The sequence below is a fragment of the Triticum aestivum genome, chromosome 4D (assembly GCF_018294505.1).
Source record: "Triticum aestivum cultivar Chinese Spring chromosome 4D, IWGSC CS RefSeq v2.1, whole genome shotgun sequence".
Taxonomy (NCBI): Eukaryota; Viridiplantae; Streptophyta; class Magnoliopsida; order Poales; family Poaceae; genus Triticum; species Triticum aestivum.
Window position 1 is genome coordinate 262,465,353 of NC_057805.1, and position 19,027 is coordinate 262,484,379.

The window sequence follows — 19,027 nt, forward strand, 5'->3', positions numbered from 1 at the left end:
GGCACACCGGCATCGTCGCATGGTCACTTCATCAAGCCGGCATTGACCATGTCACGAGCTACGACCTGCATCGGCATGGCTGCACTGTTGCTTCTTCAAGCCGATGTCCATCACGCCGACCTACTTCGACACCTCGGCTGGACCGAGGGCTCCGATATTTCTTCATCAACATGCTCCGGTGACTTCGCAGTCACCGGCCGACCAGCATCGATACTTCGGCTGGCATGGTGGCTGCAACGTCACCATACCGACCTGCTCCATCACCTCGGCATTCAGGCCATATTTCTTTAATTATTTACTTCACTTAAATTAATTAAGTAGAAGAATTTGTAAGCATATTATTGTTATTATTTCTGGCTTGCACTATTTTATGTGTGCAGGCGATTGGTTCAGACCAGGCCGCGCTGTCACCTCGGCGTGCCAACTTCGTCGTCCCACCTCCGTCGACATAGTTGTGTCATCTCCTTGGCATGTTGCCCTGTGTTGGCAACCCACGCCGTTAGCTTCATCAACCTACTGCAGAGACTTCGGCGTCACCAGCCGACCAGCTTCGTTACGTTAGCTGGACCGGGGGCTTTGCCTCGATGAGACAATCTTTGCCAGCATCGCCATGCCGTCGCTTCATCACCCATCAGACAATGGGTGTGTGGATCGAGTCCCACTTTTGGGAGTAACCTTTCTTCGGACTACTACAACAAATAAACCAGGTGCTATTAATCCAAGCAATTTTTGCTTGTTTGGGTTTATTTTTCCCACGGAATTATTACTCTGGTTTGTCCCATAATCTGTACACAGGTCTATCAAATGGCGGCCGCATTAACGACGGTCGCGTGGTGGTTCGGTCAGTTTCCGTACATAGTTCAGCTGACGCCGCATCCGAAACTCGGACCGACCTATGAATTCGGGCTTTGCCATGCCTTTACCGCATCACGCCGACACCCTGCATCGACATTGACTTCGGCACGAGACCACATCTCTTTAAATAAATTATTTTTGCGAAAAGCAATTATGCATGAATTTTATATATATTTATATTATTCTTTTTGGACCGCAATATTTTATGTGTGTAGGTGATCGACTTCGACTGCGTCACGCGGTCACTTCGGCAAGCCAACCTCGTCGTCCCAATTGGCATAAATCGGCTAGCATGATCATCTTGTTGATTGAATTGCCATACCGACATGTTCGGTTGCCTCGGGGATTTCGGCATCATCAAGAGGGTCCTACCTCGTCGGGTGTTTGGCGCATGGGCCATATTTCTTTTATTACTCACTTTGCATGAATTATTAGTCATGCAACCTTTTTTATTACTGTTATCTCCAGCTTGCACTATCTTCTGTGCATAGGTAAATGATCCGGATTGGGCAGTGCTGTCACCTCGGCTGGATCAGGGGCTTCGTCATCACTTTATTAACCCACGTTGGGAACTTCGGCGTCATACCGTCGGCCTGCTCCATCACCTCGGACAAACAGGGGGTTCCACCTCGCCACATTGGCCGTGCTGTGTCGCCACTTCAGACTGCCGAGCTCTTCGCTCCTCCATCTCGGGACCGGCTTAGGGGCTGGGACCTCGTCCTGCCGTAAACTCGGACCGTGTCATCAATGCCGAGCACATTAACCAGCTAAGTCACTTTCATGCTCAAAGTTTTAAATTTTTAATGTGTTCGGTTCGACCGTGCTCACGTGAGTTGTTTGTTAAAAGAAACTCCCTTTACCATGTTAGCTGGGGGGGGCTCTTAAATTTACATGAGCCGTTTTATAATAAGTGTGTTTTCTTCTTGTTCGTTGCAAAGTCTTTTTCTATCACTGCTTCCTCAACTCGAGTGTGTGGTCACTAGCCGGATAGCCTGGGTCCGATATTGACCCACTTGCAGTCTTGAGATCGGATGTGTCATGATAAGGCATGACAGAAGCACAAATTTTTTTAGACCAATTTTCGGATTGGCACCAATCGACTTGATTTAGTTCAGACGTGGAGTTTCAGCATAAGTCTTTTGGTTTTTAAGCCTATGGCACTTTTAAACTATTTGTGTGTTTCCGTCATAAGTCTCGCAGTGCAATGCCGGACACCTTTAGAGATACGACAAAACATTCTCGGGTATTGCTTTATATGCATCGGTTTTGAATTGTGTCTTTGGTCAATTGTTTGGTTGCCCGACTCCTGTGCTTGCCTCCTACATTCCGCTTTGTTTGGCTAGGTGTGCAAAGGGAGAACCACTGCGATTATGCTTCCAGCTAGCATGGTTAAGTGCCTTAGTGGAGAAAGCCGAAAACTGACTGTCATAATAAGTGTAAACTGGACAGCGATCCGATGACTGCGTTAAATTATAAGATCGATAGAGGTCACCCCATGTTTAATGACAGTCCATTCATAACATTGGCCGAAGTATTTACGGCTTGACCTTGACTGTCGCCGAACACTAACTGGGGGCAAGTAACTGGCCTCCCAACTTTAAGCTCCTATGACTAAGTGAAAGTTATAAAGCTCGCATATCTGATTGCCTCGTTTCCTCTAACACAACCGCCTTCGGGCACCGAGACATTGGCTAAGGGTTGTTTTGTTATTGCGAAAACACCCTGCGTAGCATCTACAAGGGGGTGGAAGCCAACGATGGGCCACTTTCAAATGATAAACGGTCGCAACGGAGTCAAAATAAACATATCATAGGTGTTTGTATTTCATATAGGAGGGCCTCCTTCCGCAGTCACCATTATAAAGCCATAAATATGCATCAATTTGACTTAAGATTTTGGCCAAGCTGGGTTGCCTGGCTCCTGTGCTTACCCCTATGTTTCCGATTGTTCGGCTAGGTGGTAAAAGGAGCACCTCTGTGATTGTTACTACCGGGTCATCCGAGTAAGTACCTCAGACAGGGTGAAGCCGAAAGCTAGCAATCTAAAAATATCACATTGGTCGGCACGGAAGTGAAAATTTTGGTTCATTAATACCATAGAGTTCGAGAACTTTCCGCAAAATAAATCCTCAATATTTTCCTCCCACATTGATCAGAGGTGAGGTTTCATGATCATGATAAGCATGACGACCCAAAGAAAGGAACCAATAGTGGGACTATTTTCTTTGGAATATGTTTCTTACGTTAAAACGTAATATAACATATCTCTCCGTCTACCTTTGTTTATAAAACCGTATGGCCGGATTGCCTTGTTTTCCATAAATCTTTGCCCTAATAATGGCTTTATTCAGTAGGAAAACACTTCTCGGCTACTGGCTGAAGAGGTTGAAGCCGATGGTCGGCAACAAAGATTTGTACAATGCGGATCCGAGCATTAATGACGTAAAGTACTTGGATACATAGAGTCATTACCCATAATTTGTGATTTTACTATGGATATCGATCCTTAATTCGGCCACCCGTGCCCGCATTAAGGCTCGGGGGCTACTGGGCTTCGGGCTTATTATTTACAAATATTAAAGGGACATCGATCCCCTGATCTGGTGTTGCCACCCGACCAGTGTCTCGGGGGCTATTGCATTGCCTGTTCAATGCAGAAAATTCAAAGTGCTTAGTGTTCGGCTTGACCGAACTATAGGCAAACACGTCTTCGGACAACAACAGGTACCATCTAGACCTATCTGGCATCAAGCTAATATATTACGGCAACTTCTCAAGACCCTCTCTCAAGGGCCCGTTCGCGGATCACTATTATCTCTAATATATTACACTGTGTTTCTATTCCTACGTATGCTGCCGAGCTAGGAGTTGATCCTCAGGCCGATTTCGCGCATCGACCTGAGTCTCAGGGGCTACTAGGATCAGCGGTTTCATGTTTTCCTTTAGGTGCATCTCGGGTTTTAGACCGACACACACCTTGAGGGCTACCAGTTATACATATTGATGGCAAATAAATTTACACGGATCGGAAATAAAATCTGCAAACAATCAGCCTATGACCGAGGTGGTGAACCACCTCGAAAGCATTTCCGGATATAGCTAGGATGCAAGTGGCTGGCTCCATAGAGGGCATTTCCGACATTAAGCTCAGCTAAACTCCTTCAAATTTTTTGAACCAACGTGATCTATGACACCTCAGATATAGTCCCGCGTTGGAGCTCGGATACTGTCCGGCGTTGGAGCTTGGACATAGTACGGCGTTGGAGCTTGGATACATTCCGGTGTTGGAGCTCAGAAGCGGTCCGGCGTTGGTGCTCGGCTGCAAAAGATACCTCGAATGCAGTCCAGCGTTGGAGCTCGGATGCAAGAGGACACCGTCGCCCGGAAACAACTTCAAACCCGAGGTGGGCGTAAAAATAACAAGGCATTGATAAAAGCCGATAACTTAAAGGGGCTCCTCGGATACCCGACATGTAACTCTTCGGGTTTACTTCGGCGATCCTCAAGATCGAAGATAAGAAGATTTGTTAAACCAGTTTTCAAGACCGACGACCAAAGATGAAGAACAGTTCGGAAGGATCGAGGAGCGTCCCAAACTTGAAGACCGGTTCAGGGGGCTACTAACGGTGTCCTGGACTAGGGGGTACTCACCACATCATCTCCCGACTAGGTGGATCGGGCCGAGGACCCCCATGGCGGTTCACTCATGGGCCACTTCGGGTAGCCCATGCCGCATACAAGGAGTATTCTGCAAGACTTGGTGATCAAGACGAGGACTCCTCACCAACAACGTATTTGGCTAGGACTCTTGTTATCCTAGGCCTCTGGTACATTATATAAGCCAAGGCCAGGCTAGTCGATAGATCATTATGACATTAATCATCATACCCCTAGGGTTTAGACCACAATATATGATCTCGGGGTAGATCAACTCTTGTAATCTCTATATTCATCAAGATCAATCAAGCATGAAGTAGGGTATTACCTCCATTAAGAGGGCCCGAACCTGGGTAAACATCATGTCCCCTATCTCCTGTAACCCATCGATCCATAACACACAGCTTGGGACCCCCTACCCGCGATCTGCCGGTTTTGACACCGACAGCGCGCGAGGAGCGGGAGAAGGCGGACGCGGCCAATGCGGCACAGGCGGAGGCCGATGCGGCGACCAAGGTTCAAGCCGACACCATGGACAAGGAGTAGGCGGACGCGGCCGCCAAGGGGCAGGAGGCGGAAGCGGCCCGCAGCCGGGCTCCACAACTCATCATCCTGCTGCGCGCCGTGCCACCAGCGCCGGAGAGCCAGGCGCCGACTGGAGAAGTCGGCGACGACCAGCCGGTCCTGGAGAGGGGAGGGGGCGACCCCATCGTCTTGGGGGAAGAAGTGCCCACGCCGACTGTCGACGCCCAGACCGGTCGGCCTGACGCACCGCAAGTGCCGCCAGTCGGTGGCGAGTTGGTGGTGGGCTCGACTCCCGTGGTCCGTACTCCGGTGCACCGTTGTGCGGGGTAAGCAAGCTCAACGCCACGGCCGCTAGAGACTAGGGCCGCCCGCTCATCGCCTCCTGATGCCGAGGCCACCAGCGCTGCTCCTCCGGAGTGGACTCTTGGGGGCAGGACGGGTGTTTTCAACAGAGCCACGCAGGACGTTCAGGCCCAGTTCCAGGCCCAATGAGCCGCCCTCCAGCAGTACATGAAGGCGTTCCTGGCGACGCGAACACCCATCCGGGTATGTTCCTTGTGCTTTGTTTTTTTATTCTTGTAGTCTTCTGTGGGGGCGCGCCAGCGCACCCACTGGGTGTAGCCCCCGAGTTCCGGGCCGCCTGCTGAGCAGGCGGCTCGGAACTTAAAGGTATGTTCCGAGTGCTGACTTTTTTCTTTTCTTCTGTTGTCTTCGTTGTAGGATTACCACAACATCCATGCGGCCGCCTTCAACTCCCAGGTCCAGGAGCTGGCCAAGCGGACCACTGATTTGGCCGAGAGACGGAGTAAGCACTCCATCTTTTCTCTCTCACGGGGGCACGTCTGAAGGAAATATGCCCAAGAGGCAATAATAAAAGTTGTTATTTATATTTCCTTATATCTTGATAAATTTTTATTATTCATGCTAGAATTGTATTAACCGGAATCTTAGTACATGTGTGAATACATAGACAAACAGAGTGTCCCTAGTATGCCTCTACTAGACTAGCTCGTTAATCAAAGATGGTTAAGTTTCCTAGCCATAGACATGTCTTGTTATTTGATGAATGGGATCACATCATTAGAGAATGATGTGATGGACAAGACCCATCCGTTAGCTTAGCATTATGACCGTTGAGTTTTATTGCTATTGCTTTCTTCATGACTTATACATGTTCCTCTAACTATGAGATTATGCAACTCCCGAATACTAGAGGAACACCTTGTGTGCTATCAAACGTCACAACGTAACTGGGTGATTATAAAGATGCTCTACAGGTGTCTCCAAAGGTGTTCGTTGGGTTGGCATAGATTGAGATTAGGATTTGTCACTCCGTGTATCGGAGAGGTATCTTTGGGCCCTCTCGGTAATGCACATCACTATAAGCCTTGCAAGAAATTTGACTAATGACTTAGTTGTGGGATGATGCATTATAGAACGAGTAAAGAGACTTGCCGGTAACGAGACTGAACTAGGTATGATGATACCGACGAGCGTATCTCGGGCAAGTAACATACCGATGACAAAGGGAACAACGTATGTTGTTATGCGGTTTGACCGATAAAGATCTCCGTAGATTATGTAGGAGCCAATATGAGCATCCAAGTTCCGCTATTGGTTATTGATCGGAGATGTGTCTCGGTCATGTCTACATAGTTCTCGAACCCGTAGGGTCCGCACGCTTAACGTTCGATGATGATTTGTATTACGAGTTATGTGATTTGATGACCGAAGTTTGTTCTGAGTCCCAGATGAGATGACGGACATGAAGAGGAGTCTCGAAATGGTCGAGAGGTAAAGATTCATATATTGGTAGGCTATATTCGGACATCGGAAAGGTTCCAAGTGATTCGGGTATTTTTCGGAGTACCGGGGAGTTACGGGAATTCACCGGGAGAATTTATGGGCCTTATTGGGCTTTAGTGGAGAGAGGGGAGAAGGGCCAAGAGGTTGCGCACGCCTCCCCCCTGCCCAAACCGAATTGGACAAGGGGTGCCCCCCCTTTTCCTTCTCCCTCTCCCTCTCTTTCCTTCTCTCCTACTCCGAATAGGAAAGGGAATCCTACTAGGACTTAGGAGTCCTAGTAGGACTCCCTATGCTTGGCGCGCCCCCTAGGCAGGCCGCCTCCTCCCTCCCTCCTTTATATACGGGGGAGGGGAGCACCCCAAAGGCACCCCAAGATTTTTATTAGCTGTGTGTGGTGCCCCCTTCCACAGTTACACACCTCGGTCATATTGTCGTAGTGCTTAGGCGAAGCACTGCGCCGGTAACTTCATCGTCACCGTCACCACACCGTCGTGCTAACGGAACTCTCCCTCGGCCTCAACTGGATGAAGAGTTCAAGGGACGTCACCGAGCTGAACGTGTGCAGATCGCCGAGGTGCCGTACGTTCGGTGCTAAGATCGGTCGGATCGTGAAGACGTATGACTACATCAATCGCGTTGATAAAACACTTCCACTTTCGGTCTACTTGGGTACGTGGACACACTCTCCCCGCTCATTGCTATGCTTCTCGTAGATAGATCTTGCGTGATCGTAGGCAAAAAAATTGAAATACTACGTTCCCCAACAGTGGCATCCGTGCTAGGTCTATGCGTAGATGTTATATGCACGAGTAGAACACAAAGAGTTGTGGGCGATAATAGTCATACTTCTTACAAGCATGTCATACTTTGATTCGGTGTTATTGGTTGAAGCGGCCCAGACCGACATTACATGACCGCGTTCATGAGACTGGTTCTACCGATGTGCTTCACACATAGGTGGCTAGTGGGTGTCTGTTTCTCCAACTATAGTTGAATCGAGTGTGACTACACCCGGTCCTTGTTGAAGATTAAAACAGCACACTTGACAAAAAATCGTTGTGGTTTTGATGCGTAGGTAAGAACAATTCTTGCTAAGCCCGTAGCAGCCACATAAAATTTGCAATAACAAAGTAGAGGATGTCTAACTTGTTTTTGTAGGGCTTGGTGTGATGTGATATGGTCAAGACATGATGATATATAAATTGTTGTATGAGATGATCATGTTTTGTTAAAGTTATCGGCAACTGGCAGGAGCCTTATGGTTGTCTCTTTATTGCAAAAGATGCAAGTGCCATATAATTGCTTTACTTTATCGCTATGCGATAGCAATAGTTGCAAACGCAATAGTTGGCGAGACGACCATGTGACGACACATTGATAAAGATCAAGATGATGGAGATCATGGTGTCATGCCGGTGACGATGGAGATCATGACGGTACTTTGGAGATAGAGATCAAAGGCACAAGATGATGATGGCCATATCAAGTCACATATTTTGATTGCATGTGATTTTTATCTTTTATGCATCTTATTTTGCTTTGTATGGCGGTAGCATTATAAGATGATCTCTCACTAAATTTGAAGGTATAAGTGTTCTCCCTGAGTATGCATCGTTGCGATAGTTAGTCATGCCGAGACACCATGTGATGATTGGGTGTGATAAGCTCTACGTTCACATACGATGGGTGCAAGCCAGTTTTGCACACGCAGAATACTCGGGTTAAACTTGACGAGCCTAGCATATGCAGATATGGCCTCGGAACACTGAGACCGAAAGGTCGAGCGTGAATCATATAGTAAATATTATAAACATAGTGATATTCACCATTGAAAAGTACTCCATCTCACATGATGATCGGACATGGTTTAGTTGATATGGATCACGTGGTCATTTAGATGACTAGAGGGATGTCTATCTAAGTGGGAGTTCTTAAGTAATATGATTAACTGAACTTAAATTTATCATGAACTTAGTCCTGATAGTATTTGCATATCTATGTTGTAGATTAATAGCTCGCGATGTAGTTCCCCGTTTATATTTAGATATGTTCCTAGAGAAAAATAAGTTGAAAGATGTTAGTATCAATGATGCGGACTAGCTCCGTGATCTGAGGATTATCCTCATTGCTGCACAGAAGAATTATCCTCATTGTTCTCCGTTGGCGATGTGGAGCTTGCCAAGGAGGTCGACGAGGCTGCTCTCGGAGTTGGCTACTCCCACGTCGGGCGCGGGCTCGTCAGAGAGGTGGATCCCGCCGACGAGATCGGCGAGGGTGCTCGCCGCGCAGGCGACTTCTGTGCCATGTAGTGCGTCGGCGCAAACGCCATCGGGCGTGCCGGGCTGGCTGCGCTCGCTAGGAAGGAAAAGGGTTCCCGTCCAGAACAGATCTCCGGATGACGGTGCCCTTAGCCCCAAGGTGGGCGCCAAATGTCGTGGGTTTCCTGCGACATATGCCAAGGGATGGCTTATCATGATGGGGGACAAAAGTACATCGCTGGTACGGGATGAGGCGTAAACATGTACGCCGACGCATCTTACCCAGGTTTGGGGCTCTCCTAGGAGATAACACCCCTAGTCCTGCTATGCGGGGTCTCCGCATAATCACTAAATCAACAAGGGTAGCTACAAACTTGATCCTTGAGCTGTTTTGGCTAGAGGAGGAAGAAGAACAAGGTTAGCCCTTACTTCACTCTCTCTATGTGGGCTGTGTGTGTGCTGAAGTCCTGAACCCTTTGCATGGGTGGCCTGGGGGGGTTTATATAGGCCTACCCCTAGGGGTACAATGGTAATCCGGCCGAGTGTAGGACCCGGCTGTCAGTGTCTCTGGTTGCCGGCTTCTCCACTGGCCGCTGGGGCCCGCCGCCTGGTGGGTCCCACCGACAGTCTTGTACTTGGCCGACAGGCCGTGCCCGCCACTTGCCGGTCCTGCCGGCTGCTTAATACGGTGGCCATGCCACTGATGATGTGTGCTATGTCGGGGAGAGCATGGCTATAGTCCCGCCGCCTGGTGGGCGTTCACTGTAGCCATTCCCCGTCTCTTCTTGTTAATGGCGCATAGACTCCGAGGGAGGGGGAGGGCCGCCTGCTGGGAGTCGGCCTCCCCCTGTGCCGACTGGTCAGGGCTCGCCGCCTTCTGGCTTATCACGGACAGGTAGGGCCCGCCGCCTGCGGGCCGTACCGACAGCCCGTTGTGGGAGCATGGCTTCCTCTGCCATGGATGATGTCATGGGCTGCATGACGACAGTGCTCCACTAGGCGAGGGATGCCCGGCTAGTACGCTGCGCTGTGGCCACGTTCTACCCTGGATTCAGCGGTGGCAGGCTGCACTGTAGTCACGCCCGTCTTGTCGTTGTAATGAGGTGCTAACTTCAAGGGAGTGAGGGGCTGCCTGCTAGGAGCCGGCCTCCCTAGAGGCCGCCTGCTAGGAGTCGGCCCACCTCATGGCCTCCCTCTGGGCTCTGCCGCCTTCTAGCAGCCGGTCGCTCGGACCAACCGACCCTAAGAAGGCGGCTCTTTGTCTTTAAGGCTCGAGGGTTGCATCCGGCCCCGATGTCTTGAAATACCATGGGGAGCAGATGAGGCTACCCGTGGTCATTTACTCCGACAACAATTTTTAATGGTAGATTGTGGTCTAGAATATTAGATCCATTTTAGCAAACAGAACAGTCAATGTATCACGCAACATGTCTCTCAACTCATCAGGAGGCACAACATGATAATCATCATGATAGGAATGCTTTATATTGTACTCAATATGCTCAGCCAAGCTCAACGAGTACTTTTCAAAAAAAGCATTTTCATCATTAACTCCACAATGGACAAGTATTGTAACAAAAAGCCTACACAGCTGATCCCCCATACCCCAGGGTAAGGCCTCATTAAACGCACTATACCATTCAAGATCATCTCCAAGTAAACCTCTAGAAGCACATGCTTCTTTGAAGGTTTCATATACAATGCCATTGTAGGTCCTAATATCAGCATAAGACATTGCACCTTTAACAACCATTAATAGAATTCTAAGATAGTAAAGCTCTCTAGTTGTAGGATGCACATAATAAATCCTACTAATCCTATTACTTGAGGTCTTAGGAATCCACTGTTTCCTATCTGGTAGCCAAGTCCATTTGGTTGGCAAGTCGCAATAAGTAAGAGATCTAGCACTCGAATGAGATTTGTTATCTATAAAAAACTTTGTCAACATTGTTTTCTGCAGCCATGCGTTATCAACAACCGACTTTAGATTTGCTTTTACGTTGAAATGCACAATGTGTTTATTCAGTAGATGAATTGGCAGTCTTTCAACAGAAGGCATTTTACTGTGTATATCAAAGACATATATTCTCCAACAACCATCTTTATCACATATATAGCGGCATCCTCTATATTCCATAATCTCATCGACCTCACCACCATTTTTGTTTTTAATGCTTTCAAACAGAGTTTTTGAGAAATCAGGGCTCTTTGTAACATACTTATAAAGATACCTAATAACATGCGTTTTATTGCACCACTCAACATTAATATGAGCTTGGTATTTTTTAGCATGATCAGGTTATAAAGGACAACGTGCCTGTTTTTTTGAACCTTGAACAGTAGGAGAACCTCCTACTATTATGATTGTATTAATATGATGATGTACAGATTACATGGTATCTTTACATATGTCAACCCCCCATTTTCGGGGGGGGGGGGTGGGAGGGTTGCTAGGCTACTGAGGAAAGAATGATAGGGATGAGATGTTTATGCTTTTCCTTGACCCTATAGGTAAGGAGAGAGAAATCCTTCTTAAATCTGTCCACCCAAGAATTTTTTGTTGGTACAATCCCTCTAAAAGGTTTATTATTGCGTTCCTTCCATAAACTCCATGCTGCAAGTAAGAACATCTCCATAAAAAGAGGTCGATACCAATTTTTTTTGGCCAAGGTAGCATTCTGTAGACGTGAATTTCCTTGTGGCCAGGAAAGACCAAGGCTGGTCCAGCAATCAGAGCTGAAGTGACACTCAAAGAACAAGTGCTCCAAGGTTTCCTCAATTTGTAACCCAGAAAGAATACAGTTGTGATCCTCACCAATGTTGTAATGTCGCTGTTTAAGCATATTCCTAGTGTTGAGGCAATCTGACAATAACAGCCAACCGAAAACCTTAATTTTCATGGTGGATATTGATTTCCAAATCCATCCAAAGGCCTCATGCGCCCTAATATCTCTGAAGTAGAATGTGTAGTACTTGTGCACCATGAATTGTGCTGATCCCCACGCATATGACCAAACATCCTGCTCATCGGATAAGACAGTCGTGGCCAAGTCAGATTGAAGTTGACGAATTTCAGCGTGCGCTTGTTCCAAGAGTGGTAGGTGGAATGCCTCGCGGTGTGTCGTGATGGACAAGAAATCTTTGACAGAGATGTCGTCATTGATGGTGTAAGAGAATGCTCGAGGGTATTTGTCAGCAATTATGTTGTCGGTCCATGAGTCTTTCCAGAACAGAACATTCCTTTGTAAATGGGCATTAACTTTGCGACATCCCGCCACCAAAAGGAGTCACACGTGTCCGAAGCATGTGGTATGTGGTTTGACTAATATGTTTCCCAAATGAGCAGAACCTAGGGCACGTCCCAGCCATTATAGAATTTGTGTAGGTATTTGAGTAAGAGGGCATCTCCTTGTGTTCTTAGATCAATCACACCTAGCGCTCCACATTCCTTAGGTTGGCATACCATGTTCTAGGAGGGTAGGGAATTGCAGTTATCTCCTTGTTAAGTTTTTTTAGTCCACAAGCATTTCCGTCTGATCTTATCCAGAAGTTCAATGATCTTGGTTGGCAATCTGAGTGTACATAGAGCAAATATGATCAAAGAGGTAATTACCGAATTGAGCAGTGATAGCTTTCCGCCGTAGGATGTCATATTAAGAGTGGCTGTTAATCTTCTTTCAACAGAGCGAACGAGCGGCATGAGCTCAATGACCGTTGGTCGGGTAGTGCCAAGTGGAAGGCCCAGATAGGTAAACGGTAACTTGCCTATGGCGCGTCCAAATATATTGGCTATTTCCTGAGTCTTTGTCGGGTCACAGTTCATTGGGATTAGAGTTGATTTATGAAAGTTTATTCTCAACCCAATGGGCGTTGCATAGTCATTTAATATATCCCTGATAGTTGTAGCCTGTTGGTTGCATGCAGGCACTACCAAGATGGTGTAGTCGGCGTATTGAATTACAGGATAATCATTTTGGCGCGAGGATGGGAACGGAAGCTGGATCAAATTGCGTGCAAAAGCATCATTTATAGCCTCTTGCAAGAGGTCGGCCGCTAGAACAAAAATGAGGGGGGAGAGAGGATCCCCCTGTCTCACCCCGCATTTGCAATGAAATTGACGTCCAGGAGTGCCATTAAGAAGGACCGAAGATTTGCCTAAGGAGAAGATGCACCGAATCCAGCCTAGCCATTTATCATTGAATCCCATGCTTTTTATAATTTCAATCATTGCCTCATGCTCGATCGTGTCAAAAGCTTTTGCAAAATCTAATTTTAGAAGCATGATTTCTTTTTTGGATGATTGGCATTGATATATGTACTCATAAGCCCATGCAAGACAATCTTGTATAGTCCGTCCTTTGAGAAATCCATATTGGTTCCTGTGCACGATTTTGAGGATGATTTTTTGGAGTCTATTAGCCAAAAAAATTGTGACCACTTTGAGGCAACAATTGAGAAGCTTGATCGGTCTATAGTCATTGATAGACTCTAGAGAGCCAACTCTGGGGATAAGCGTGATGAAACCATCATTAATACTTTCCAAATTAAGCTCCCCATTTTGGAATTGACTGCACAAGTTATAAAAGTCTTCCTTGATGATTGGCCAGCACCATTTTAAGAATAAACCATTGAAGCCGTCCGGACCAGGGGCTCTGGGGCTCTGTCAGCGGGCATTTCTCTAACAACTTTGTTGATCTCCTCATGCGTAAAGGGAATGGTCAGATCATCAAGTCCATCACATTTCTTGATTATTCAAGAGAGGTTGAATTTGATATTGCACGGCCGTGACGATCCCATCCTTTCTTTGAACGTTGAAAGATTATAGATTCTTTTGCCGCATGATCCTCCACCAAAGTGTCGTCTGAAGTTGTTAGAGAGGCAATATTGTTCCTCCTATACCTTTCAGAGGCCCAGGCCTGGAATAATTTTGATGGTTCATCCCCGAACTGTACGCATCTAATGGTACAACGCTTTTTCCAATAAGCTTGTTGATACCTTAGTAATCTTAGAATGTGCGCCTTGAGAATTCTTCGAAAATTAGCTTCAGGTACAGATAAAGTCCGTTTATTTTCGAGCTCATCAATCTCACAAAGGGCTTTGTTTGAGTTCTCAATGGCCACAGAGAGTTTAGATATGCCTTTGCTCCAATGTTTAAGATCACGTTGCAGCGTTTTGAATTTGCGGCACAGAATAGTGGCAGTATTTGTGGAGTGCACTGTTTGGTCCAAGAAGATTCAACAATTTGCATAAAGCCCGGGTGTTGGACCCAGAAGGATTCAAAGCGGAACAATTTCAATCTTTGGATATTTGTTTCAATAGTAACCACACAGGGAATATGATCGGAGACGGGCTTACCAAGTGGTTTAACCAAAGTTTTGGGGTAAGAAGTGGTCCAATTTGTGCTCGTAAAAAACCAATCCAGTTGTTCAAGAAGAGGGTTAAGCTGCATATTGCTCCAAGTGAAAGAACACCCCTTGATAGGCAATTCAATGAGGCTTTGAGAGCGAATGAAATCATTAAATGTATTCATGTCATTAATGCTTCCTCCAGGTTTATTACGATTGTCTGGTGCACGTATAAAGTTAAAACCACCCACAAAGAGCCAATCTTCATTAGAAGGAATATTAAGAGAGCCCAACCAATGGATGAACTGATCCCTCTGCTCGCCTTGACATGGTCCATATACATTAACCAATGTCCAACTTTGTGCCGATTGAGTTGATTTGAAGCGTGTGACCAGTGCAAAATCTTCGGAGAAGAGCACATCAGCAGAGAAAATAGTGATGTTCCAAATGGTGGTAATGCCCCCAGATGCCCCACGAGAAGGTACAAACGCAAATTGATCAAAGTGGCGGGGGCAGCAAGATTTAATGAAAGACAAAGCAAACAAGGATTTCTTGGTTTCTTGCAAACATACCACCGCACAACCACTAGAAGTAATCGCGTTGGATAGCGCTAACTGTTTGTCCCTTGAATTTAACCCACGTACGTTCCATCATAAGACATTCCAGTTCACCAAAAGATGCATTGAGGAAATAAAGTAAAAGATCTACAAAGAAGAAATTAAGTCGAGGCCGAGGGCTCCTCCTCCTGTGAAGCCAGCAGAGCTTCGTCAATGAGCTCTTCAGTAGGGATCGCGCATAGCACCGTGCCAATCTGCTGGATGACCCGGATAGGTGTAGGCGGCGGGATCTGCTCATCATTCACCTCCCTGATAGTGAGTGCCGTCGGCACAACCCTGGGTTTAACTTTAGATATTTTCATCTTACTATCAGAAACCTGATGGACCTTGAAGCCATCGTATTTGTTGGTGCGTGCACTTCGACGCAGAGCAATAGCACATTCAGGCACCACTCTCTTGCATTTGCGGGTGAGGATAGTGGAGGAACCAGCATAGTCTGAAACTGAGGTAGGAGGCTGCTGCACTTGGTCCACTGAAACCATCTGCTGCATGTCCATTGGATCAGGTAAAACATCTTCAGAAACATGAACCTGACCAGCCACATCCACAACATCAGTAGGAGGTGGATTAAGTTCCCAATTGACAGCTTCAGAGAGTTCTTCAATAATAACATTAGAGGAAGAAGCATGTGCAATGGTTTTGGAGGCAGAAACCACTGACAGAAGGCCTTCATTTTCAGTGATTGTAAGCTTAAAAGTGACTGAGTCCTGCTGAAAGCCATAGTGATCTCTCCAAGGTCCAAAAGAAGCCACAATGGGCTTGATAGCAGCAGCAAGGTAAGTGTTTAACCTGATCATGGGAATGCAGTCCATAATGACCATAACAGGTATGAACTCTCCTTGAGCAGACATATCCAAGTGCAGGCCAGCAGCAGATATATTCAGGATAGTTCCAGTACATTGTTTGGCAGAGTAGTAGATTCAGAGCTGAGTGGTTGAACTATTGGGTTGTTCCCAGGACTGACCAAAGCAGAAACCTCATGGTTAACTGAAGCAGCACCAGTAGCACCAGTAGCATTGACTGAAGGACTGACCAAAGGAGAAACCTCATGGTTAACTTAAGGAGCACCAGTAACATCCTGTGGCCAGTACTGGTTCATGAGATTAACAGGCACTAGCACATAGGAATCAGAAATGGTTGCACTGGAGTCTGAACTAGATGGTACAAAAATTGAGTCATTCCAGGCAGCCCTTGGCTGTCATGCAGATTCTGTGGTGGCACAATGCCATGATCAACCTGTAACCCCTCCCCAGCCAACCATTGTTGGAAATAATAGAGTACAGGAGGTGCCTGTGGAGGAGGAGGCAGCCACACACCCCACTCAGGGTGGATATCAATGTCATTACCTTCATGAACTACCACATTTTCTCCTTCATTGGCTGCAGCATCTGCCACTACATTCTGAGCCATCCAGTTATGAAGTTACTGCTAATATAGCTGCTCAGCATTCAGACCTTCCCCATGCAGTGGATGAGGAATAACATCAGGGGGTGGTGGATCCTCCCTAGCTGGTGGAACTTCAGGCAAGTGAGCGTTCTAGTCGTTACTCCTCAGCATAGTGACAGCAACAGTCCAGCATTGCCTTGCTCCTCCTATCTGACGAACAACCAGGCTTTTGGGCACTAAGCGCAAATGAATGACTCTGACCTTAACAAGCACCAGCCTCCTATCTCTTCTAGGATTGTTCCAATCAACCAAAGCACCAAAGGAATCAACTGATTTGTGCATATAATGTTGTGTCTGATAATCATAAGGAAAACCCACATAAAGAATCCACACCTCCGGGCCAAAAGTGGTCAGGCGCATGTTGAGGGCAGCATCATGAGGGACAAATGAAACAACAGTGTGCTCCTCAACTTCATTTTCGTCAAGCTCAAAGGTGGTACCCACGACTGTATCACGGATGACAGAAGAAGCAAACCCAAATAAACCAACGCCTAGTGGATGATCCGATACTTCAGAAGGGAAGTAATGTGATTCATGAAGCAAACCTTCAATGATGTTGCACAGATCGGCCTTCTGATGAAAGGGGATGAATCGGTTGGCCTCGGCAATGGCCAAGAAATCATGGCGCAAAAGAGGGATTGGTCCGACGTCCATGTCCGCACGCACCCTGCGATCAGCCGGACCAAGCTCGATGGTCATGCATGGCGGAAGGTAGGGGACAACATTGATGGGATAGTTCGCCATTGGAGCGGTGGGGGGAGCAGGAGCAGAGGCGTGCGCAGACTGCAAGGAAGAATGCGTATCGTCCGCCTTGGGTATCGGTTTGGGTACCCAGACCCCTTGGCACTTGTGCAAAAGTTTCTGGCATGCGTCTACCAAGTGGCCAGCGAGACCGCGGGATGAGCATCGCACGGCTGAGAGACACCGGGTGGCAGGTAGGTGTTGATAGGAAGTAGCATTTAATTACTAAGGTAAAATCCCAGACAAGATGTGATCATTATCATTCCAACGATACTTTCCATGAACCCCAGCAATAGAATCTTTGAACATAGGAAATGTATCAATTACTAATTTGCGAGAATTTTGTGCACGTAAAACCGGTCTCCAAAATAAGTATCGAGTCCTCGGGGCACCACATTGATGTTTTAGATGGTCCAAAAGCTAACACGCCCCACAGCAGGATTTAGTCGGGCACTCAAAGAAGGCGTGGGCCGTAGAGGCACAAACGATGCAGGCTGGAGAGGTTAAAGCATGTGGGCTAGAATCTAGGCAATGAGTCGAGCACAGACAAGGGCTGTGGGTACAAACCTGGCAACCCAGATTCGGGCAATTTGTAACCCGGTGATCAATGCCATTGCAATTACTAGAAATGCCCAATTTATTGTAAAGTAAATCCGGGGGTGGGACCGAAGCTAACTACCATAAAGAAGCAATTTTTTCCACCGAGACTCCCATTCGGTAATGATCCAGAATGTGACGCAAGATAAATCCAGGAATTTGGTGCCCAGACTCAGATTGAAAATTATGCCCCGCAAATCGCTGGTGAATGATAGCACCATTGTCCACCGACCGGTCAGACAAATCCACATTAATGTGTCCAAAGATCAAGCAATTGGCCATTAAAGTCTCATTACTAGGTATTGCAATTTCCTTACCAAGAGGATCCTGTCGGCTAACCGGAGGCTGCCGGGACGACGCCGGCGGCGAGCATGAATGACTATCCACACCATTAATCTCAACTGAAAAACCAGCTTTCGCGAGAACCTCCAGAGATGAAGCCTCAACCACATGACCCAAGTCAGACGTGAAGCGATGTGAGGACTTGTATGCAATAGGTGACCTGGCGCTGATCTTAGGGTTCGGCTGATCCAAATGCCAAGAGAGAGGATTATGCAAACGAGAATGCACTCCTGGTCGAAAGAGACTAAAATGACATACAAAGTCCAGCCAGACTCGATCCTTGAGAGCATAGATGAAATGACCAACACGGTTTGAGGCCACCGAGAAGCGGAAATGACGTCCATCCAAATGCTTAACATGCAAACCCGAAGGAAGACCTCCAATGGAGCATTGCAGAGCCAATGCCACAGATTCTTCATTAAGAGTGAAGGAGGCCGAAGAAAAGCTAACCACCAGAAAGAATTCCTTGCCACCACTAGAAGGGGAGAAATGAACCGTAGAATGAAAGCGTCGATGCACCTAATCCACGACCGCAAGGCCGGGGGAGAAATCCCAATGCAGAAGACCATCTGTTGGGGATATTACCGCTGGGCGTAAACCGGCCAGGAGAGGCCGGGTTAACCCCATAAGTAGTTCATCTGTATCTGAAGTCCATGAAGACAGACGGTGACGCTTCATGAAGGCCCAGGGCCCAAAGCCGGTTTAAGGCCTATAGACATAAACCGACATTGATACATAAGCCGGTTTAAGGCCTGTAAGATAGAAGCAGCAGATTATGAGCCGGCCTCGGGATTCTGTAAACCGACGGGCGTCAACCCATGTATATAAGGGGACGACCC

At 47.1% G+C, this 19,027-nt stretch overlaps 1 pseudogene; it reads right to left on the reverse strand.

Moving 5' to 3' along the window:
• Window positions 1-11,550: 11,550 nt before the first annotated feature.
• On the reverse strand, window positions 11,551-17,252 carry LOC123096877 (uncharacterized; annotated as a pseudogene).
• Between the last annotated feature and the right edge of the window lie 1,775 nt (window positions 17,253-19,027).